Source organism: Bufo bufo, chromosome 6 (assembly GCF_905171765.1).
Source record: "Bufo bufo chromosome 6, aBufBuf1.1, whole genome shotgun sequence".
Taxonomy (NCBI): domain Eukaryota; kingdom Metazoa; phylum Chordata; class Amphibia; order Anura; family Bufonidae; genus Bufo; species Bufo bufo.
Genome location: NC_053394.1, coordinates 392,334,660 through 392,358,267, shown reverse-complemented (window position 1 = coordinate 392,358,267; position 23,608 = coordinate 392,334,660). Strand labels below are relative to the sequence as shown.

General features: G+C 50.3%; 2 protein-coding genes and 1 pseudogene across 2 annotated transcripts in view; 2 read left to right on the top strand and 1 right to left on the bottom strand.

Moving 5' to 3' along the window:
• The window catches only part of LOC121003516 (zinc finger protein 208-like), a 2,651,670-nt gene that overhangs the window by 1,453,105 nt on the left and 1,174,957 nt on the right, over positions 1-23,608 (top strand). The gene's annotated exons all lie outside the window — the stretch shown is intronic.
• LOC121003540 (oocyte zinc finger protein XlCOF22-like) overlaps positions 1-23,608 on the bottom strand; it is a 933,287-nt gene that overhangs the window by 638,569 nt on the left and 271,110 nt on the right. The gene's annotated exons all lie outside the window — the stretch shown is intronic.
• Positions 12,296-23,608, top strand: part of LOC121004243 — a 37,062-nt pseudogene continuing 25,749 nt past the window's right edge.

Sequence of the window (23,608 nt, the reverse complement as noted above, 5' to 3'; positions counted from 1 at the left end):
AATGGTTAATCATAGTTGTGCTCAGATTGTCAGCTTGAGCATAAACATCAGGAGATAAATGCATCATTATTTTCAAGGGTTTTGTAGTCTAGGGTGGCAGTACCAAGGCCATATCACGGATTCCATTCTAGCACATCTAGATACAAGTCACCCTTCTTATGTGCATAGAGTATAATATAATATTGGCAGTAGATTATTGGAAAAGCTATATATGATTATTTTCATCAGCACATAGCAGTAATCACTTATCTGTAAGCAGTACTCGCCATGCACGCAGCGGGCAGGCCAGCAGCGCACGTCACTTACTCAATCACGCTCCGGCCCCACAAACTTCATTAATGAATGGTGAGTGCTGCTCACTGATAAGTGATTACTGCAAGTTTAGCAAAGCAGTACTGCCAGGGGCTGCTGTATACACTTTATATGTGATGGCTGCTATGATTAGGGCCCAATGTTATGGCGTCAGATCCCCCATAACAGAGTCCTCCACAGATTCGCCCACCTCCCCATAACACTGTCCTCCACAGATTCGCCCCCCCCCTCCATAACACTGTCCTCCACAGATCCCCCCTCCATAACACTGTCCTCCACAGATCCCCCCTCCATAACACTGTCCTCCACAGATCCCCCCTCCATAACACTGTCCTCCACAGATCCCCATAAAAGTGTCATCCACATATCCCCCCCCTTAACATTGCGCCATCCACAGATCCCCCCCCATAGCAGTGTGCCATCCACAGATCCCCCTAGAACACTGTTTTCCACAGATCCCCCTAGAACACTGTCCTCCACAGATCCCCCTAGGACACTGTCCTCCACAGATCCCCCTAGGACACTGTCCTCCACAGATCCCCCTAGGACACTGTCCTCCACAGATCCCCCTAGGACACTGTCCTCCACAGATCCCCCTAGGACACTGTCCTCCACAGATCCCCCTAGGACACTGTCCTCCACAGATCCCCCTAGGACACTGTCCTCCACAGATCCCCCTAGGACACTGTCCTCCACAGATCCCCCTAGGACACTGTCCTCCACAGATCCCCCTAGGACACTGTCCTCCACAGATCCCCCTAGGACACTGTCCTCCACAGATCCCCCCCTAAACCCACCAAAAGCACACCATTTAGTTCAAAATATTTTCTTTTCTTTTCCTCCTAACAAATCTAGGTGCGTCTTATCATCAGTAACGTCGTATAAAGCGGAGAATTCGGTAAATCTAACTCTCCAGCAGTTTTCTAAAGTTGCCCACACACACACTTCCATCAGGAGGTAGATTCTGTAGGTCTGTTTGGTAGCAAGCACTATCACGTGCCAGAGGTAGAATAGCTGTTCCTTGCCTAAAAAAAGATGCCCATGAGCAAACCCTCCCTACATGTTTCACCAGGGCACTGGCTTCATCAGGGGGGTTTGGGTTGTGCTAAGGGGAAGCTCAAGGACCTGCTACATTTTATTGTAACCCTCCGCCCGCCTTTTGTTTTCCCAGCCAATAGTGAAGCCCCCCAGGGCCAGGGAACCATTGGAGAAGCAGTATGAGATTATTTTCATCAGCACATATAATGTCAACTCACCAGCAATTTTTCGAGATGCTCAGATGCATCCGTACACAATTCTCCAGGTGGCGACCAAAATGGTTGCCAATGCGACTTAGAATTGTAAAATGGCAACAAGACTTTGCAGTCTTGTCGCCATTTGCTTGTAGACCCTCCTCTGCTCTTCCTCTTTAAGAAGAAAAAGCTTTGATCCAACAGACACACGCTGCAGACGTCTGCTGGGTGAAGAACCACCCCTCACACTACCCGGCATACAGGGTGGCCGTGGCTTGGGCTCCCGTCTCCAGCAGTCTGGCAAGTTTGAATCTGTGCTGTGGAGCTGAGCTTCTGGAGACATGTCAACTAGGGAGGCACAGAGCTCCCGCACAGCCCACGGCTGATGACACTAGGCCTGCAGATGTGTGTTTAATAGGACTGGGTCCCCATGAGGTCACAAGGAGAAGCAAGAGATCGGTAAACCCTGTTAGAACATCTATAAGCGCCGGCTCTGCTGGTTTCACACTACAGTATGTCGGTGGGATGCCCCGTCCTCGCCTGTGTAGCACTAACCGGGTCGCATAGCATTATATTTATTTATTATGCTATGTAACCCTTAGAGGTCTGGAGTGTACTGGATAAAACTGACATAATGCTGTCAGTGTTATCCAATACATTCCAGAACTGTAAGGGTTACATAGCATCATAAATCAATATACTACCCCGGCAGTGTTGGGAGGTCAGTACAGAGCTCATGCATGATCTAGAAAAGGACGGCGATGTCTGTGCGCGGCTCCTTACTGACACGTGGGTGATGGGCAGAGAGCGCTTAGTTGCTCTTTTCTGCTCCAAAGACATGTGGTGAAGTTAAAAAGAGGGATAACTACACTAAAGCAGCCTATAAGGGGTTAAGCATAGGCTAGTTCAGCTGCCAGAGGATGTCTCCTACCTTTCCCACACCTCTGTTTGCTGGCAGTGAATGGAAACTGTGAAGGAGAGCCCTTTCACTATGGATTCGTTCGGACATTTTTGTTCGTATTTCCTTCATTTCAGCTGGTTGTTCGGTCCCAGAATGGAGACCCCCTCCCCCTGGAATGCCAAGAACCCTGCATGTGTTCAGGAAAATTCCATCAAAGGAGTGTTTTACAATACTGTATTGTTCTGTCCTGGGGAAGTTGGGAGGTTGGCTTAGTTTGTAACTCAATCGTCTCCCAGGCTGTGTGGGAGGTGTTCTGTGAACTGTATAATTGGAAGCGTGTGTGCCAATAAACTCAGACTTGTGCTCGGATCGGCTCATGCTGAGAGTATACCCTACCTAAGCCTACCCTCCCCCGCCTACTAGAAGCAGCAGAGTTGTGCCGGAACTGCCTATAGAAGGGTAGCCTAAAGGGGGCTACCCCAATGATGAGCCCTGAAAGAAGGGAGGGCTCCTGAGTGGGTTGAAAGTGTTCAAACCGACAAGTGGGGGCAGGAGGGCCAGGTTTAAATAGTGCACGCCCCGCCTCCTCCTCACACAAATACGGCACTCTCAATTGCCTACCACTTGTGCTCGGATCGGCTCATGCTGAGAGTATACCCTACCTAAGCCTACCCTCCCCCGCCTACTAGAAGCAGCAGAGTTGTGCCGGAACTGCCTATAGAAGGGTAGCCTAAAGGGGCCAAAAGAACCATGCGTAGGAGTGTTGAAAAGCTTTAATAACAGAAATTATAACACCAACACTTGAAAAGCCAGTGACATTTCGTTATGCGGATCCGGGATATACCGCATGTAACATGCGGAACTCCAGCGACCCAACCGTTTAATAATATGTGCCGGCACCTTATGCAGGGACGCCGCGGCTGCCGCGCCAATGCGTAAGGAATGTCCTGTGATTGAGAGGGGATCGACCCCTGACCCTGCCAGCAGCACCCGAACGTATTTAAGAAAGACCGTGATGGTTAGTCGGGTATTGCCTAGTGCGAGTAAGGGAGAGGATGACGGCTCGGATTCAATGCTGAGGAGCCAAGCATCGAAGGCACGTACCGGACACCACCTGTTGGTCGTGGGGAAGTATCTGACCTCCACCGACTCCCCGGGCCGTGCCGTCTTGGATGAGGCCAAGGTGAGCACATAGATGGACCCGCGCCGGACGAGCTGAGCCTTCTGCAAGCACCCGGCCAGCGTGTTGGCGCCCATGAGCTCACCTGGCCTGAGGAACCCATAGAAGGCCAGATGCAATGCTGTTACTATCAGCGCGCTAACTTGTGGGCCAAATGGTTCGCCCTGTAGTTTGTCTATCACCAACCTGAACAAGCGGCCAGTAAAGGGCTGACGCACCTGTCGTTTTGCGACAGACGTCTTGCGCAAACCCTTCAAGGCCGCTTTGATAGGGTGGGCAGAGAAAAGTGATGGTAGTTCCGGATATAGGCTGTACCGGTGGTGCTGAATACCTGCCAGATATAATTTGACCGTACTATAGGATAAGTGTAATTGAGAGTGGCAAAACCCAACAAAACCCAGTAGGTGAGTGATAGGCCCCAGGCCTGCGGCCGGGTAGGTATTTTCGTATTTCTGGAACAGGCGCCACGCTGTCTTATATACCCTCAGGGTATTGTGGGACAAGGACTTAGCCATCAGTGTCTTAGCTACGGTGAGATGCGAGACTAATCCAAGCGCAGCTGGGCCTGGTGTGGAATTGGTGTCGGCGAGAGATCTGCCCCTGGACAAACCTGAAAGAAAAGTGGAAAATTAAGGCGAGATAAGGCGTCTGCAGCGACATTGCGTTCTCCACTGATATGCCTGCATACGAAACGAAAATTATGCGTCAGAGACAACCAGACGAATCTCCTCACGAATGACATGACCAGTTTGGAACTAGACCTGCCCTTCATGACGATGTCCACCACTGCCGTATTGTCCGTGAGAAATAGTACCGTGCAGTTCCTCCACTGCTCGCCCCATGCCACTGCTGCCCCCACTAAGGGATATACCTCAAACAAGGCGGAACATGAAGAGAAACTTGGAATGGATGCGACCTCCGGCGGCCAAGGACCAGCGAACCAGTGGTTGCCGTGCAGCGCGGCAAAGCCGACTGACGATGAGGCATCAGTGTGGAGACTGGTTCGAGACTACCGGAATGAATAGTGACACGCCATTCCAGTGTGTCAAAAACCTGTCCCACATCATCAGGTCGGCCATGGCCTCTGGACCTAACCGTACCATCTCGTTCTGTGCGCGGGCCTGTGGGAGCAGCGCCAAAAGCCTAGAGATGAAGGACCTGCCTTGGGGAATGATGCGCATGGCAAAATTGAGCATGCCTAACAGGGATTGCAGGTCCGCTCTGGAAGCTACTCTCACTTGAGCCCACCTATGCACAGCCTGCCTAATCCTATCTAATTTATCAGGTGGGAGACTCGCCTGCATGCGTACTGTGTCTAAACGTATCCCTAAAAAGGTGATGGTGGTGTCGGGGCCTTCTACTTTGTGAGCAGCTATTGGCACATTTAGGTCTGAGAATACTGTCTGCAAGCGCTGTAGGTCCTGAGGCTGCCGTGTCGAGGGCTCGACCAGAAGGAAGTCATCCAGGTAATGCGTGACATGGCTGACCCTGAAGACGTCTGATAAGACCCAATGCAACGCGCTAGCCAACTGATCAAAGAGCCATGGACTTGACTTGGACCCAAAGGTCAGTTTGCTGGCAAAGTAGTACAGCCCTTGCCACTTTATCCCATGCCACTGCCAGAGTTCCGGTTGGATGGGGAGCAGTTTAAAGGCGTCTGTGATATCCGCCTTGGATAACCAGGCCCCTCTCCCGAACTTGAGTATGACCTCAATCGCCTCATCAATAGAGGTGTACCTCATGGAGAATTCTTCCGAGGGGATCAGAGAATTCAGACTGGGGACTGATAAGGAATGTGGGGCCGACAAATCGTACACCAATCTTTTTTTATTGGAAAATTTGCCTGTCACCACCCCGACCGGGTTAACCCTCCAGCAATCAAACGGAGGCTGCCGAACTGGGCCAATCACATAAGCCTTATCCAGCTCGATTTGGATTAATTGGGTGACCGTCTCGGGATCTCGGATAGCCGATGCCAAGTTCCCGCACTCGTGCGGGGCTTGCGGAAGAGCCAGCAAGCCTGTGTGGAAGCCGTACCGCAGACCGTTGAGCACGTATAGTACCCAAGCTGAATCTGGATGACCGGCTAAGAAACAGGCGAGGAGATCCACATTAACCACGCTTAGTCATGCGTGATTCCCCCCTTTTTGCGTGCAAGCGACGCGGGGGTGAGCCCTGAAACACTGGGTACATAAGTGCAACAACCTGCATTGATTGTAGTGGCATATGGCATAATTGAAATTATTGCATAAAGGTGACTTACCGAGGTATTTCACCGGGCGCCCCAACTTGTCATTGGACGCGGAAGCCCTGCCCGCCGGCTGGATGGGGAGAACGCCTGACACGGAAGGCGCGGCTGTGCTGCCGCTCTCCGAGCACCATCCGGCCGTGTGGGCGTAGGAACCGCAACCAGCGCAAGCCGGGGCTTTGAGGCCCGCAAAGTGGCGGCAAAATAACTCGGTATCCATCCGAGACCAGTCTACGACATGTTTGCACTGAGCGAGTGTGGCCGCAGCCTTTGCCGAGAAGGAGCGGTGGTACTCATAGAAGGCGGTGCCTCCATATTTATACCCTAGATCGACGACCTTGAATAAATAAAGGTCAAGCTCCTCCCTCCTAAGGGGGCTAGCAGAGCACACCACATCTCGGTAAAGGCTGAATGCCAACACAAATTCGGCAACATTGAGTTTCCTGTTGAGCCTTGCGTCCCTAGACTTGAGCACAACAGAGACCTCTCCGCAGGAAATGGTCTTATTGTCCGGGGCTTCGTGTGCCGGCACGAGCAGGGACGCTAAATTAATGTCTTTCCCTTCCAGAATATCCTGCCGGATATTGGGAGGAACAAAATGGGAAGGAGCTATGGTTGCGGAAAGGCTGGACCCACCCGGCACTGCGGATGCTGATGAGCTGGCGACAGACCCTGTCTGCAACACTGTGTTGAACGCTGCAGGCTGGCCCTCGACAGTCTCCAGCCTAGCCTGCATATCCGACACCGCTGTACCCATGGTGTTGACCGCAGCATGGAGCTCCGTTAGTGAAGTCAGAATGGCACTGAGGGACCCCTCATCTCGGCTAGGAGCCGCGGGTTGTGAAGTCAGAAGGTGGTGAAGTTCCGCCTTCCTCGCGGCGGCCGGGAACGGTATCCCCCTTCTTGATAATTCTGCCGTCAGCCTAGGGACGGTCCACAACCTTATCGGCAACTCCGCCGATCTCGCGGACTGCTGCTCCCCGCTGTCCCGAGAAGATAAGGAACCCTCCGGAAGAAGCTCCTGAGACATCTCCCTACTAAAAGAAATTCAAACTCAAGTAACCACATCAATGCTAATCGCTACCTACTGGCCGGTCCCGACCGGCTCTGCCCCCGGGGGGGGGAAGGGGGGGGGACCTAGTGTCTGTGGCCAAGGGCCGACGGCGCCCACGGTCGTGACCAGAAGCGCTGCCAGGTCTGCCGCCTGGTCGGGCAGGGATTCTTCTGAAGTCCGTAGTCAATGAGCAGGTCCGAGTATCGTAGTATTTGTGACCGTAGCCGGGATACGCGGCTTCGCTGTTTACTGCCCGACTGTATATGTGTATATATATATATATATATATATATATATATATATATATATATATATATATTTGTGTAAGGGGCTTACGGTAGTACAGTGAAGAGCCCTGGGAAAGCAGGGAATGAGTGCAGTCGGTTGTGGTGTGCCGAAACCGAGGATGAGGTAGGCCTGAGAAAGAAGAGGGCCTACCCAAGGAAAAGATATGGAAGAAATGAGTTGTAAATGAGTGGAGTGGTGGGAGGGTCAAAAGCTCAGACCTCAATGATGCAGGAGCCAGGTAAGGGGAGTGCCCTAAATAGGCTGGAGGCGGACCTCAGCCCCTCCCACAAATCCAGGCAATCTGCCTTAATACTTGTGTAAGGGGCTTACGGTAGTACAGTGAAGAGCCCTGGGAAAGCAGGGAATGAGTGCAGTCGGTTGTGGTGTGCCGAAACCGAGGATGAGGTAGGCCTGAGAAAGAAGAGGGCAAAAATGGAAATAAACCAGTTTATTGTAGCCAATTGATGTATCAATAGCTTAACCCGACATGTTTTGGAAAGCCACTCTTAAACTCTTGTGTTGGATTGGGGAATGTATTGCGCGTAAGCGGATGACTCCCAGCGCCCCAATCCCCTGATGCCATGAGTGAGGATGTTGGCACTGGAGGCCGTGGACGTGGCTCCAATGCGAAAGGAGTGCCCTGAGTAGTTGGCTGCGTTGAGGCCTAGTTGTGTGAGGGATGACCCGACATGGGTCATGAAGGTGGTGGTGGTGAGTACCGAACCATGTAGTTGAAGTAGCGGTTGAGAGGGTAGAACTTGTGACGCTGATTGTGAGCATCCAGGACCAGGACCCTGACTGGACACCATCTGTTGTGCGTGGGGTAATATGAAAGTGCTGACTATTCTTGGAGTGAGGTAAGGACAGGATGTAGTGACCCATGTGTTTTGACAAGTGGGAGACAAGAAGACAAGGTGAGGTTCGGGTCGTGGAGGCTGTAATGAATTTCCCGGAACTCAGGAATCCGTAGAAGGTCAAGTAAATGCCGTATTGATGATGGAGTTGGTATCTGTTTCCAGAGGCGTGGCGTCCAGTAAGTCGGATAATGCTTTGAAAATATGATTGATTATGGGTAGCCTCTGGGCTGGACGTGCGGGTTCCGTTTCCTGAATACTTCTGAGTATGGATTTGATCTGGTGCGAGGACATGAAGCTGATGTTATTGGGGTGTATGATTAGCATATGATGTTGAAATGCCAGTGAGATATGGTTTGATGGTGTTGTATGACATGAGTTTGAGGTGGCAAAAAGAAGCCAAACCCGGAAGAGACGTCATGACAAAAAGGGGTGCGTGATGTTGTGTTCCAACAGGACCTGTTGAATAGTGTGAACGCTCTGTCGTATGTTCTATGTGTATCGTCTGATAGTGCTAAGCGGGACAAAGACTGGCTATGCCGCATGATGCCTTCTAATCCAGAATGAGCTGTTTGAAATGATGGAGTGATGGAGGCCGTGGGTAACGCTGATGGGAGAGCTTGATGAAATGCCTGAAATTTGACGCGAGACAGACTGTCAGCTGCCGTATTGCCCACCCCCGGGACATGGAAACAATGCAAGAAGAAAATATTGCAAGCGGCCAACCAAGGAAGTCTCCGCAGAAACCTCACGATTGTGAGAGATTTGGAACAATCCTGTTGATGAACTGGCAGGTCGTATGGTTGTCTGAATAGCACCGGACCGACATGTTGCCCATGAATGACCCCATGCTACGGCCGCCGCCACGATGGGGTAGATCTTGAAAAGCGCTGAGGCAGTGGAGAATCCTTCCAAACCCCGGACCGCAGGAGGCCAGCTGCCCCACAGCCAATCGTTCCCAAAAATGGCCGCGAAGCCTGTGGTAGATGCCGCATCTGACCAGATAGAGGGGGAAGAGTCCGACGGCTGAGGGAGAAACAAGCTCCCGCCATTCCAGGTGGACAGAAATCTCCCCCACATGCCCAGACCTGCCTGCAGCGTGGGCATCCAGGGACAACCTGTGCGAGTCGTGTAGGAAAAGGGGAGAGGTGCAGGAGCCGTGATATAAATGAGCGACACTGAGGTGGATGCGCATGGCAAAGATCAGGGAGCCCAGCAGGGACTGCAGTTCTTTGCGGTTGCCGGTGCGGAGTTGAAGGTAGTTGCCTATGTGGGCGAGAATGTCCTGGATCTTCCTGGATGGCAAACTGGCTGAATCCAACTGGGTACCCAGGAAAGGTGATGACCGTGTCTGGCCCTTCTGTCTTCTTGGTGGCGATGGGTACCCCCGGTTCCTCCTCCGGTATTATGTGCGTCGGGCTGACTTCTTGGTCCTCCAGGCTAACGGTCGACGTGATCACTGGCAATCCGGCCGGTGACGCTGCCGGTGGTGGCCCCGCCAAGGAGAGGGTCGCAGTGACCGATTCCAGCCTCTCCAACCTGGCGTTGACTTTAGACATGGATGACATTTAGGGAGGACAGCATGGTATGTATATCCCCTGTGCTGGACTGGCTAGGTCCTCCCCTGCCTCCCTGTTATCGATTGGCGTGCGCAGCAGCCGGAAAAGCTCTGCTTCCCTCGCCGTGGCGGGCAAGGGAACATGCCGTCACCTTGACTCAATCGTTATGCGCGGGATTGCCCAGGATCTGATGGGTGCTGGACTGGCTAGACCGTCTCCCTGGGTAGCAGTGACGGATCTAGCAGGGGTGCCAGGTAGGGAGAAGTTCTCTTTCCCTTCCAGAGACATAGTAAAACAAAACAGTTGATTAGCTTGGGGAAACACAGGATCGTGCTGGCTAGCTAGGCCGGATGGCGAAAAAATTATACTTGCATGGTGACAGATGAGGCCCTGCTAATTGCCAAGCGGCTTGAGAGGCTCTACCTATGATTTGGCGCGAGGGGTTAATGAGGCCACTTGTGGTAGTGGCAGGAGCGTTGGCCTCTCGGTGACTGTAAGACAGGACTAGGGGAAGGGAGTGACAGGTGAGGCCCTCTCTATGCAACACGCGAGGCGGCTTACTAACGAGGTGGCGCGTTGGGCGGGTGCCTCTGTACGTTTGAGGCGGGGTGTCGGCCTCGCGGGACCACTAACTGCTGGCGAAGCCAAGAAGGGGGTAACCTAGTGGGATGATGGTGCCCCTAAAGCCAGCACGCTGACCCTAACGGGATCATTCGAAATGTAAGGAAGACTTTTGTTAAATGAGCAGGTGAACGTACCTGGTGGTAAGAAAAAAAATAAAATAAAAATTCTCCGGATACACGGTAGTGCAAAATACAATATAGGTTGACCGCCTGAAAAAGGGGGAGGGGAGACATAAAATAGTGTGATGAAATGTGACAACGTACATGGTACATATGCATGACCCGGAGGATCATGACGGTTGTTCATGAAATGATAGCTTGCGCCTGGTGTGAGAAGAGACCAGCGCGTGGCGCCTGGCCATGCACAAGTGGAAATGTGCGTTTTGCAATCCAATGGAACGTATTGGTCTGTGTCCTTTAATTCGTTTTTTTTATTTTTCCTTTATTAGTAACCAGACGATAACTCCTCCCCCCAGTTTTTTTTTTATTTTTTTTTATTAGTAACGGGACCATCCGAAATGTAAGGAGAAAATCGTTTAAGAGCAGGTGTACGTACCTGGTAACAGAAAGTAGTATGACGAGAGTGGACTGTGGTATAAACATTAGCATGACCCGAGAGGATCATAATGTGAATATGCAATAATGCAGCGCCTGTGATGTGCGAAATGAGGCCTGTGATTTATTACGTGGCGGAGCGTGTGATCGTGCGGCCTGTATGGATTTCCCGTTTTTTTTTTTTTTTTATGGTGGAACGTATGGCCATGGACTATATGGCGGGTTTCCCTTTATATATATATATATTTTTTTTTATTTTTTATTTTTTTTGACCCTGGGGCAAAGTGGTGGGTTTATGTTTATGTGTGGGGGCTGTTTGACCTGATGGCGGTGGGGTGTTTTAACAAGGAGGGTTTGTGTGCAAGGCAAAACAGGCTGGATGCCCCCTGGACTGTGCAGCCTGTGTGGGTGGGGGCATGACGCTGAACTACTGGCCCAGGGCTCCGCCGGCCAGTCAGGAGGTCGGACAGACCCGGCGGCGGCACCCTGCACCAGCCACAACGGCGGATGGCCGCCGGGACACCGCGCACGCGCCGACGGCACCGCCGCGCATGCGCAGTACCCCGGCCGCGCGTGCGCAGACCAAACGCAGAGACGCGGCCGGCCGCCATCGGCAGCACGGCAGGAGGAGCGGCGGAATGGGACCGGAGGCAGCGGGGGGGGGGGGGTCGCCTTGAAGCAGCGTGCGTGCCCGGCGGTGCTGACCATGAGGGAGGGTGTGAGCAGTGTGGCCTTTTCAGCTGCGCAAGGTCATGTGAGCAAGTGTGTGATTTTTTGGCCCTGCTGTGACATGAAACGGGGGGGGGGGGGGGGGGGGGGGGCATGAATGTAAGTGAGTGCAGGGTGGTTTGTTGAACTGGAATGGGAGGAAAACCCAGGAACAATAACCTGGGCTGGCTTGAATGAATGTTGGATGTTGAGTGGTGAACTGAAATAAACCAGAAATGGGGAATGGGGCTGGAACCATCAGGGAGCTGACCGGAGTGACGGTCCTGTGGGGAGACGCCAGAATAGGCATGAGCAATGAGCTGCCGTTGATTGCTGCGAGAAGCCGTGACATGGGTGCAGTGTGTGAAAAGAACAACAGAAAAGGGGGATTTAATCCAGGAACCATTGGCCGCATGCTGCCAGAGCTGTTGACCGGAATGGTGGTGCGGTTTGTGAATAAATACGCATGAAACAGGTGTGACAGAAATGAATGCTGGTGACTTGTATGAAACCTGTGATATTGGTGCGCATTGATGAAATGAAATGAACCGGTACAGGGGCAACCGTGAGGCCCTGCTGTACCGTATGAATGACTCATACGCATTTGTGCTCCTGCAGCCGTGCACATGAACATGAGAAGGGCGGGGGGGGGGGGGGGGGGGGGGGGCATGAATGTGGGTGATTGTGGGGTGATATGGACTGAAAAAGAAATGGGGAACGAGCCTGGAACCACAGGGGTGCTGACCGCAGTGTTGTTTCTGTGGGATTGCTTGAACAAGACATGACAAAAGGAGATGCTGGTGACTGTGAGAAATCCGTGATATTAGCGCAGCGTCCATGAATGAAATGAAACAGAAATGGCGGATTAGGCCAGAAACCATTGCCGCATGTTGCAGAGGTGTTGACCGGAATCGTAGTACGGTGTGGACAAATTGCGCATGAACAAGGCATGACAGAAATGAAAACTGGTGACTTGTATGAGAAAACCGTGACATTGGTGCAGCGTATGATGAAATGAATGAACCGGTACAGGGGGCAACCGTGAGGCCCTGGCTGTACCGTATGGATGACTCGGAAACCACTGCCTGCATGGCGCAGGGGTGTTGACCGGAGTGGTGATACGGTGTAGATAAATTTATGTATGAACGAGACATGACAGAAATGAATGCTGGTGACCTGGGCGAGAAAGCTGTGACATTAGTGCAGCGTTTGGTGAAATGAAATGAACAGAAATGGGGATTGCCCAGGAACGACTGCATGCCTGCCGCAGGGGTGCTGACCGGAATAGTGGTACGGTGTAGACAAATTTGTGCATGAACAAGGCGTGACAGAAATGAAATACTGGTGACTTGTACGAGAAAACAGTGACATTGGTGCAGCGTTTGGTGAAATGAATTGAACCGGTACAGGGGCAACCGTGAGGCCCCGGCTGTACCGTATAGATGACTCGCAGTTTAACGGGCAAACGTGACCCACAGTGAACCTGAGTAAAGCTGGAAAAATAGAACCGAAATGCTCCAAATCCAGAACTGATGGCAACGAAAAACTCCCAGAAATTCAGCGACTCGCAGGCAACTCTCCAGACACTCCACACGCGACCTCCTCTCTCAAAAGCTCAGACCTCAATGATGCAGGAGCCAGGTAAGGGGAGTGCCCTAAATAGGCTGGAGGCGGACCTCAGCCCCTCCCACAAATCCAGGCAATCTGCCTTAATACATATATATATATATATATATATATATATATATATATATATATAATTTTTTTTATTTTTTTCGTGGCGTGACTGGGACCCGCTGGAAGACTGAGGCCTGGCTGGCCTAGCCTGTGACCGTGAAGTTGCATACCCAGGAAGTGTCTGGGCTGCGTATGTGGCCGTGGCGCCACCTCCCGCAGCTATCCCCCCCCCCGTGCCTGTGGTCAACGGGAGTGCGGCCGAGTCCGTGGTTGTGACCGCCTCGCACCTGCAGCCCCGAGGGGTCCCTGCATCGTAGTAGCGGTACCGGAATCCCTCCTACTGCCGTGGTAGTATAGCTGACGGGTATGCCGTCGTGAGGTTACTGCGTGCCGTAGTGGCCGGCCTTGATAATGAGTCTGTAGTCGTAACGGATTTTTGCCTGCAGTCGTGGCAGGGCTTTAGAGCGGGTCTGTAGTCGTGACAGACTGATGCCTGCAGTCGTGGCAGGACTTTATAACGTGTCTGTAGTCGTGACAGACTGATGCCTGCAGTCGTGGCAGGGTTTTATAACGGGTCTGTAGTCGTGACAGACTGATGCCTGCAGTCGTGGCAGGACTTTATAACGTGTCTGTAGTCGTGACAGACTGATGCCTGCAGTCGTGGCAGGGCTTTAGAGCGGGTCTGTAGACGTGACAGACTGATGCCTGCAGTCGTGGCAGGGCTTTATGAGGAGTCTGTAGTCGTGACAGACCTGGCAAAGCAACATTCCTCTCTGTACAAAATTATTTTAATTTTTTTTATTTTTTTATTTTTTATTTTTCTCCCCCCCCCCCAAAGGCCACGACTGTAGGCGCCCCCCTGTTATAGATGCGCCAGCGGCTGGACATAGTAGTCCACCATCCCCCGACCCCCAAGCCTACGTAGGAGAAAAGAGGGGTTCCGCCCATGCATGCCCCACCCCTGACTCACCTGGCGGCCATGACAGCCACAAACCCCACAGTGTCGTAAGTATAGCCAACCACCTGTGGACCTGGATAAACAAGGACAGACATGTGGGTGAGCGCATGCTGGCTGGGTGACCCTTCACTCATGCCGGCGCTCCCTATCTAACCACCGGACTATGGCGACTGCGCTTTAACCAACCTCCTGCCTCATCGTACGGCCTTACGGGCGGCCCGGCTGCGTGCGCAAGTGCAGTGGCCAGCCCCCCCCCCCCTCCTTGAAGCCCACCATGTATTTGCACTTCAACACATCTTCCAACTATATTAAACACACCCTTTTTTTTTTTTTTTTTCCTTTTTCCCCTGCCCTGTTACCTAGCCACTGCCTGAGCAAGTGATGCCTGTGCTTGGACTGCAATACCAGTGTGGGCCTGTAGGTGTCGCCCACTGACAAGCCAGGAGCTGCTGGAGTGCAGCAAGTCAGTGAGCTGTGCTGTGGAGCCGACGGCCGGCGTGATCGGACGCTGCTGCGCCACAGGTGAGGGGTGCCCGCCTGGGGGACACTGTGTGTGGGAGCGGGGGTGCTTGGCGCCGGCCCTGGAGCGGGACGGGGTGCCTGTATGGGGGTGCCTAGAGCGGGAGTGTGTAAGTCAGCACGAGTATACACATGGAAAAAACGGGACATGTCACTGGGGGTGCCGGAAGCGATCGGGAGCGCCACATGTTTATGCAGTAGTCGCCAGCGCGGCTGGGGACCGGCAGCACGCTCGGCAGCCCCCACATGTTAATACATTTGTAAGACGGGTGTGCGACCACCCTGCCTACCTAGTCCCGTAGCGACGAGCCCGACGCAACCGATCGCCCGATCCTCCAGTGACGCACGCACTTCTCTGGCACCAACCCACAAGCCGATTTGAAAGTGTTCAAACCGACAAGTGGGGGCAGGAGGGCCAGGTTTAAATAGTGCACGCCCCGCCTCCTCCTCACACAAATACGGCACTCTCAATTGCCTACCACTTGTTGTACCCAGCATTAAGCCCTCGGCTCATGTGTGGGGGTTATACTAGTCTGCCTGTGTGGCTTAATTGCGGTCCGGCTGAATAAAGGGGAACCCGTGACGGTGAGAGTTGGTCAGACCGTCTCAGAAACGTTTAAGGTAACATTCACAGACTGAATGTCTAGCCACAGTTAGGCTGGGTTCACACGAGCGAATGCCGTGGGTGACATCCGCTCCGTGATAGAGTGCCAAGACCCGATGCAGACTGCAGAGGCACGGAGCATTAACATGACTGATAATGCTCCGTGCCTCTCTGTGACCTCGTTACTATGACATCACTGTGATTTCGTAGTAAAGAGATCACAGAGAGGCACTGAGCATTATCAGTCATGTTAATGCTCCGTGCCTCTGCAGTCTGCATCGGGTCTTGGCTGTCATTCACGGAGCGGATGTCACGCACGGCATCCGCTCGTGTGAACCCAGCCTTACACAGCTAGCAGCTCTAGAATATGGGCAATCTTTCCTCCCTCTGAGAGCAAAGAAAGGTTTTCGATCACTGACAGGCAAGCAGAGGTGTTGAGAATAAAGAGTAAAGCTCTTGAAGTATTATAATTTTTTTAAATCTGCTTTATTATATTTTTTTCTAAATGTAAAAAAAAAAAGCTGTGTCCCCAGCCCACTGTCACGCTGGTCCTGTGGTCACTCTCAGTTGATTGGCCTTTTAAGGAGTGCAGTGGGAAAAGTTTATTTTAACCCATTCTGTGTCGCATATAGAATACTGGTTTGAAACCCCCTTAAAAAAAATTAACTCCTTTTAAAGGTTTATATACACTCATACTTACCTGATCCCCAGTGCTGGGACCCGGCTTGTTTGCTCCCCAGCTTGCGTTGCTTGTCTTGAGTCCCTTCATTAAAACTTCCTGTTTGACGCCGTTAAAGCCAATAACTGATCACTGCTTCCCTTGCATTATGTTAAATGGTCATGTGATGCAAGGGGAGCAGATCTCCACTGTGGCCAGTGATTGGCTGCAGCGGTATCAAGATAAAAGTCTTCTGTAAGTCCCTAAACATATCATGCTGCTGAAGATATCATTCCTACGTACATTATCTAATAAACTGGGAAAGCACATATTTAAACGATAAATCCCTGAAATGATTACTAGTCGGATTCAGTAAGAATTTAGCAAAAATTCGTCTGCTTAGGGGTGTAGGAAAAGAGCAAGGGGAGACCCCAGCAGTGGAGGAGATCTCTCTCCACACCTAGCTTCTGATAGGAGTGTGTATGTGTGATCTGAACGTACCTACTTCTCCTCTGTCCTTCCCCCGCTTAGTGGTGTGAGAAAGGAGTAAGGGGAGACCTCAGGAGTGGACACTCTCCACACCTATGTATGACTGCTCACTAAAGTGAGTATTCACAAAATCGAGTGCTCCTCTGCTATTTTGAAATAATACAATAGGTAGCCTGCAGCCAGACCACACAGAGACCACTGGACCTGGGACATATTGGGTAATCTAGATACCTATAGATTCATATAAATCACAGAAATTATTGTATTTACATCCGCACAATGCTCCGTTTTGTGTAGGATGCCCTTGTGGTGCATGTGGACCGCGCCGACATCCTCCACCGTATGCATTTTTTGCTGGGGATAGTCGTTTGCTGCGGTCCACATGCGGTGGGGCCGCTCCCCCAATGAAAAACACGCTACAGTGTTAGGGGTTGAGCAGCTCCTCCAGTATTGCCACTATATTTCTGTGTTTTTACCTATAGATTCACCCTAAATTACTTGTGGCTCAACCCCCCACCAGAATTTCATGTGCACTTTGAGCCAACACCTCACTCCAATATCCTATCAGGTGATAGACGTGATCTGTACACCATAACATAATAGTGACAGCGGGACCCCCATAGTTTACTGGATCACACTTGTATTTCCTTTTAGCATAAATAGTAAAAGTTATGTTTTATCTCAATAAGAGTGACAGGGACTATTTTTGGGTTATCAATCCTCTTATTCAGTTTTTGTCAAGATCCCCTCTACTGTGGAGCGCTCGTCCCCGCTACGGTCACATGGTATACCTGGACTGCTTCAACTGTATCTATACCATGTGACCGCATGGAACTGGAAACATGTGACCATAGCGGGGACGAGCGCTCCACGGTAGAGCCACCAACACTAGTTTAGTTTAAAAATTGTCTACAGAGTCCTTGGCAATGGAGACAAAATGTATTTGGGCACGGGCAATGGATGACAAGTTTAGGGACTGGACCACATGATCTTTGTGTAGAATTTACGCAGGGAAGAGAACAGAACCGGTGAATGAATTACATTAGTAAGTTAACATTAATATATGGCCCTTCCAATAATGTGCAATTGCTCAGCATAGCAGCAGAATGCTCTTTGGGGTGCTGTGCTGGCAATAAGCTTATGTAGCAACTTGAGGTTTTGAAAAAGAAAAGCTGTAAAAAAAGAAAAGTTATAACTATGCCCTTACACAGTCCATCTGAGTGAAAAAAGCTTAGTTGCTCTATAATTGTGCCTCTGTGTTAAAATTACAGAAAACCCACTTGCAAGTTTGCTTGTACCGTTTAATAATCTGTCTGTACCAAACCCATGACTTTGCATTTATAGGTCTCATAATAAAACAAGTACGAGTACAAAACGAAAGACCCATGCCTCGTCCTCCCAGAGTTACAATGTGGGTGGTAGCAGTGGTATTAGTACTGGCCAGGAGTAGTAGTAGTTGGCCACAGTTTCCCCTGCCTCATGAAAAAGGGCTAAATTATTCTTGAGGACAAAGAGGGTGGGATTGTGGACTGGGGGAATTATGGGGGGCATTACTATTACTGAAGGCACTGTCAGAGGTATTTTTAATACTGGTAACACAACCAGGGCATTATTATTGCTGGTTCCACTATAAGGGGACATTATAACTACTAAGACACTCTAGGGGGCCTTACAGGGGCTCTATAGCTATCGGGGTTTAGACGCTGCGAGTTTGTGCAGTGATCAGCGGCAGTGTATTATAATCCATTCAAACGTATTATGGGTAGGGTGGGGGCCCTATCCAAAGTTTGCCCTGGGGCCCTTAGAACTCTAGTTAAGCCACTGTGTCCTTTATACTATAGACAGTGATAAGTAGGGTGTTCTAGTGGTGATAGATAATCAGTTTTCACCTCTCCTGTGTTCTCTCCCTTATACTAGGTACAGAATCTTCATGCCTGCAGTCATCCCAAAACTGGTAGATAGAACAGGAAGACAGCATTAAAGGGGTTTGTTCAGGAATAAGGAACTTTTCACATGTGCCCGCAGCCTCTACTATGGAAAGAGTCATATGTACCTGCTACCTTTAGCACCGGTTATGCATGATGGCTCCATTATTTTATCTTTCAGTAAATGTTGTTTGCTTCCTCGTCGGCACAGGCATGGTCACCTGCTTCCAGTCATTGGCTGCAGCAGAGCAGATGATTATGCCCATTCCTAGGAGGTAAATAAGCCACGGATCGAAAGAACTTTGGCTTACCGGCTTCACAGCCCTGGGGCAGCCAGCAAGGGCAACAAGTGCACAAACAATGTAATGTTATATACACACAATGTAATGTTAGGGATGGAATATAAGGACTACTCTCCCTGCATTGCAAACTGGTTGGAATAATGAAGCAATCAGATTGGATTTATACAGGAGACCTGCAGATATTTGGGTCAGATAACTCCTGCTGTCCGGGCGTTTTTGGTCATCATTCTAATTACTGATCTTTTCAGGTCATATAAAACCTTCCACACGACTTCTCCAACCGTCTGATGACTTCTACAATATTTCTTTCACAGCTTGTGAATACGGGTGAAGATCTGAACAATATTAATCCTACAGAGACATATGTGAGGGGTGATGAGCAGAGCATAGAGGACATTCCTACAGATAACCGCCCAGGTAAGTAGTGACCACTAAGCAAAGCAGAGAGGTCTCTAAGATTCTGCTCCTTCACTGGATGATACAATTTTATGTTACATTTTTAGGTTCTGTCTTCTGTCAGTTTTTTTCAGCGTTATATTCACAGATTCAGCTAAAATTCAATTTAGTTTTAAAAACATTTTTATTGTTAATGCTTCTACAGTGACATATAAAAAGAAGCATTCGTTACAAATGTACACGAGTATTAAATGTACAGATCAAATATTACTTTTCAAATAAAATGCATCACTGTGTCAAATACACTCACATAAAGAATTATTAGGAACACCTGTTCTATTTCTCATTAATGCAATTACCTAGTCAAACAATCACATGGCAGTTGCTTCAATGCATTTAGGGGGGTGGTCCTGGTCAAGACAATCTCCTGAACTCCAAACTGAATGTCAGAATGGGAAAGAAAGGTGATTTAAGCAATTTTGAGCGTGGCATGGTTGTTGGTGCCAGACGGGCCGGTCTGAGTATTTCACAATCTGCTCAGTTACTGGGATTTTCACGCACAACCATTTCTAGGGTTTACAAAGAATGGTGTGAAAAGGGAAAACATCCAGTATGCAGCAGTCCTGTGGGCAAAAATGCCTTGTGGATGCTAGAGGTCAGAGGAGAATGGGCCGACTGATTCAAGCTGATAGAAGAGCAACGTTGACTGAAATAACCACTCGTTACAACCGAGGTATGCAGCAAAGCATTTGTGAAGCCACAACACGCACAACCTTGAGGCGGATGGGCTACAACAGCAGAAGACCCCACCGGGTACCACTCATCTACACTACAAATAGGAGAAAGACGCTACAATTTGCACGAGCTCACCAAAATTGGACTGTTGAAGACTGGAAAAATGTTGCCTGGTCTGATGAGTCTCGATTTCTGTTGAGACTGTCACGGCGGACGTGCACTCAGTATAAACAATAACACACCAACCAGGCTCTGGACGAGAGACAGGGGAAAGGGTCACCTCTTAGTAAATCCCTGACCTCTTTCCCTGCACTGCTCAGCCCACAGGCAGACCTTAAAGGTAGGTGTGCTGTGTCCACCAGCCTGGACTAACAAAACCCTGAACTCCCTGAGATGGTGAAGTGGGGAGAAAGGAGCAGCCTGCTCGCACAGAACCTGAATGGGCTAGATGACACAAACAACCAAATTAAAAATGCCACTTATCTCTGAGAGCAGGAACTGACAGCCAACCTTTCCTCCAAACTTCCCAGACCAAAATCATCAGTATAATCCGCTCAGAGCACTTAGCTGGAGGCCATTTAAACTAATGACTCCACCCAGTGCACCTGATGAGAGGGGGATCCAGCACGACACCAAAACAAATACTAAACTCGTGCTGCTATCCTGGCCGACCTCCGCACATCGTCAGAGTGGGGCATTACAGTACCCCCCCTTCTACGGGTGACCTCCGGACACCCTGGACCAACCTTATCCGGATGGGACCTATGAAAGGCTCTCACTAGTCGGCTGGCGTTGACATCTGACACCGGAACCCACATTCTCTCCTCAGGACCGTATCCCCTCCAGTGCACCAGGTACTGGAGCGAACTCCGCAGAACTCTCGAGTCGAGAATCCTGGAGATCTCGAACTCCAAGTTTCCCTCGACTAGAACAGGAGGAGGAGGCAATGGCGATGGTACCACCGGTTTAACATATTTTTTTAGTAAAGACCTGTGGAAGACATCATGGATCCTCCAAGTCTGCGGAAGATCTAGCCGAAACGCCACAGGATTGATCACCGCAGAAATTTTATACGGACCAACAAATCTTGGACCCAGTTTCCAAGATGGCACTCTCAACCTGAAATTTTTAGTGGACAGCCACACCAGATCACCCACACACAGGTCCGGACCAGTCACACGTCTCCTGTCAGCCATTCGTTTATACCTCTCACCCATCCTCTCCAAATTCCCTTGAATCCTCCGCCAGATAGAGGACAAGGCAGAAGAGAATCTCTCCTCCTCTGGCATCCCGGAGGAACCAGACCCAGAAAAGGTACCAAACTGAGGATGCAAACCGTATGCGCCAAAAAAATGGCGACTTACCCGTGGACTCCTGCCTATGGTTATTCAATGCAAATTCTGCTAAGGACAAGAATGAGGACCAGTCCTCCTGATTCTCAGCCACAAAGCACCTCAAGTAGGTCTCCAATGTTTTGATTGGTACGCTCCGTCTGACCATTCGACTGTGGATGAAAAGCCGATGAGAAAGAAAGTTGAATACCAAGCCGAGAGCAGAACGCCTTCCAAAACCTGGAGACAAACTGCGTGCCCCTATCAGAGACCACATCCGAAGGAATACCGTGCAATTTCACAATATTATCCACAAAAATCTGCGCAAGAGTCTTAGCGTTAGGCAGACTCGTTAGTGGTATAAAGTGAGCCATCTTACTGAAACGGTCGACTACCACCAAAATCACTGTTCTCCCGGAGGAACTCGGCAGGTCCGTAATAAAGTCCATGGACAAATGCGTCCAAGGACGAGATGGAATAGACAATGGAAGAAGTGAACCAGGCAGTCGAGTATGAGCAACCTTTGACCGAGCGCAGGTTTCACAAGCTGTCACGTAATTCTCAATACTCTTACGTAACCCTGGCCACCAGAACCTCCGGGACACCAGATCACAGGTGGACTTACCACCAGGATGTCCAGCGAGAACAGTATTGTGATGTTCCTTGAAGACCTTGTATCGTAGGCCCTCAGGAACAAACAACCTCCCTGGGGGACACGAACCAGGAGCCTCCTCCTGAGCTCCCAACACCTCCATCTCCAATTCAGGGTACAGAGCGGAGACCACCACCCCATCCGCCAAAATCGGCGCTGGATCTTCAGAATCACCTCGCCCAGGGAAGCTGCGAGACAAGGCATCTGCCTTGACGTTCTTGACCCCTGGGCGAAAGGTAACCACGAAATTGAACCTGGTAAAAAACAATGACCATCTGGCCTGTCTAGGGTTCAGACGCTTGGCAGATTGCAGGTAAGCCAAATTCTTATGGTCTGTATACACAGTAACTGGGTGAGACGCCCCCTCTAATCAGTGACGCCATTCCTCAAAGGCCAACTTGATAGCCAACAACTCCCTATCTCCAACATTATAATTCCTCTCGGCGACCGAGAGCTTCCTGGAGAAGAAGGCACACGGGACCCACTTGCCAGGAGAAGGACCCTGCGAAAGCACCAACCCAACCCCCACCTCTGATGCATCAACCTCCACCACGAATGGCTGAGATACATCCGGCTGCACCAGAATGGGAGCAGACATAAAACGCTCCTTAATAGCCGAAAAGGCCTGCAATGCCTCATCCGACCAGACAGAGACATCAGCGCCCTTCTTGGTCATATCAGTAAGAGGTTTGACTAGAGTGGAATAATTCGAAATAAATTTTCTATAATAATTAGTAAACCCCAAGAATCGCATCAAAGCTTTCTGATTCTCCAGTCGGTCCCACTCCAGAACCGCCCGGACCTTTTCAGGGTCCATACGAAAACCGGAATCAGAAAGCATGTATCCCAAGAATGGAAGCTCTTGCACCGCAAACAAACATTTCTCCAATTTGGCATATAACTTATTCTCCCGAAGGATCGTCAAAACCTGTCTCACATGATCCTGATGGGTCTTCAGATCAGGAGAATAAATTAAAATGTCATCTATGTAGACTACTACGAACCTCCCCACCAAGTGATGAAAAATATCATTGACGAATCGCTAAAATACCGCTGGCGCATTCCTCAACCCAAAGGGCATCACCAGGTTCTCAAAATGACCCTCGTGCGTATTGAAGGCCGTTTTCCACTCATCCCTCTCCTTGATCCTGATCAGATTGTATGCTCCTCTCAAATCCAACTTGGAGAACACCTTGGCTCCAACAATCTGATCAAAAAGATCAGAGATCAAAGGCAGGGGATATGGATCCGGGACTGTAATACGGTTCAGCTCCCGGAAATCCAAACACGGTCTCAGTGATCCATCTTTCTTCTTCACGAAGAACAAACCTACAGCCACTGGAGACTTGGATGGTCTAATATGACCCTTTGCCAAACTCTCGGCGACATACTTTCGCATGACCTCTCTCTCGGGTTGAGAGAGGTTGTAAAGCCGAGACTTAGGCAACTTAGCCCCCGGAATGAGATTCACTGGGCAATCATAGTCACGATGAGGGGGCAATTCCTGAGCCCCACCCTCCGAAAAGACATCCGAAAAATCAGAGAGAAACTGAGGCAAGGCCGAAATGGACACTTCAGAAATAGATGTGACAAGACAATTATCCGAACAAAACTTGCTCCTCACCAATGATTTGTCTCGCTTGCCAGTCTATAATTGGGTTATGTCTAGACAACTATGGCAACCCCAAAACTATTGGAGCTGGCAAATCCTTCATAACAAAACAAGAAATAATCTCAGCATGTGACTCACCCACCCTTAAATGAATACCATGAACAATGTGAGTAAGGCTCCTTTGAGAAAGAGGGGAAGAATCAATTGCAAAAACACGAATCTCGTTCTTTAACATG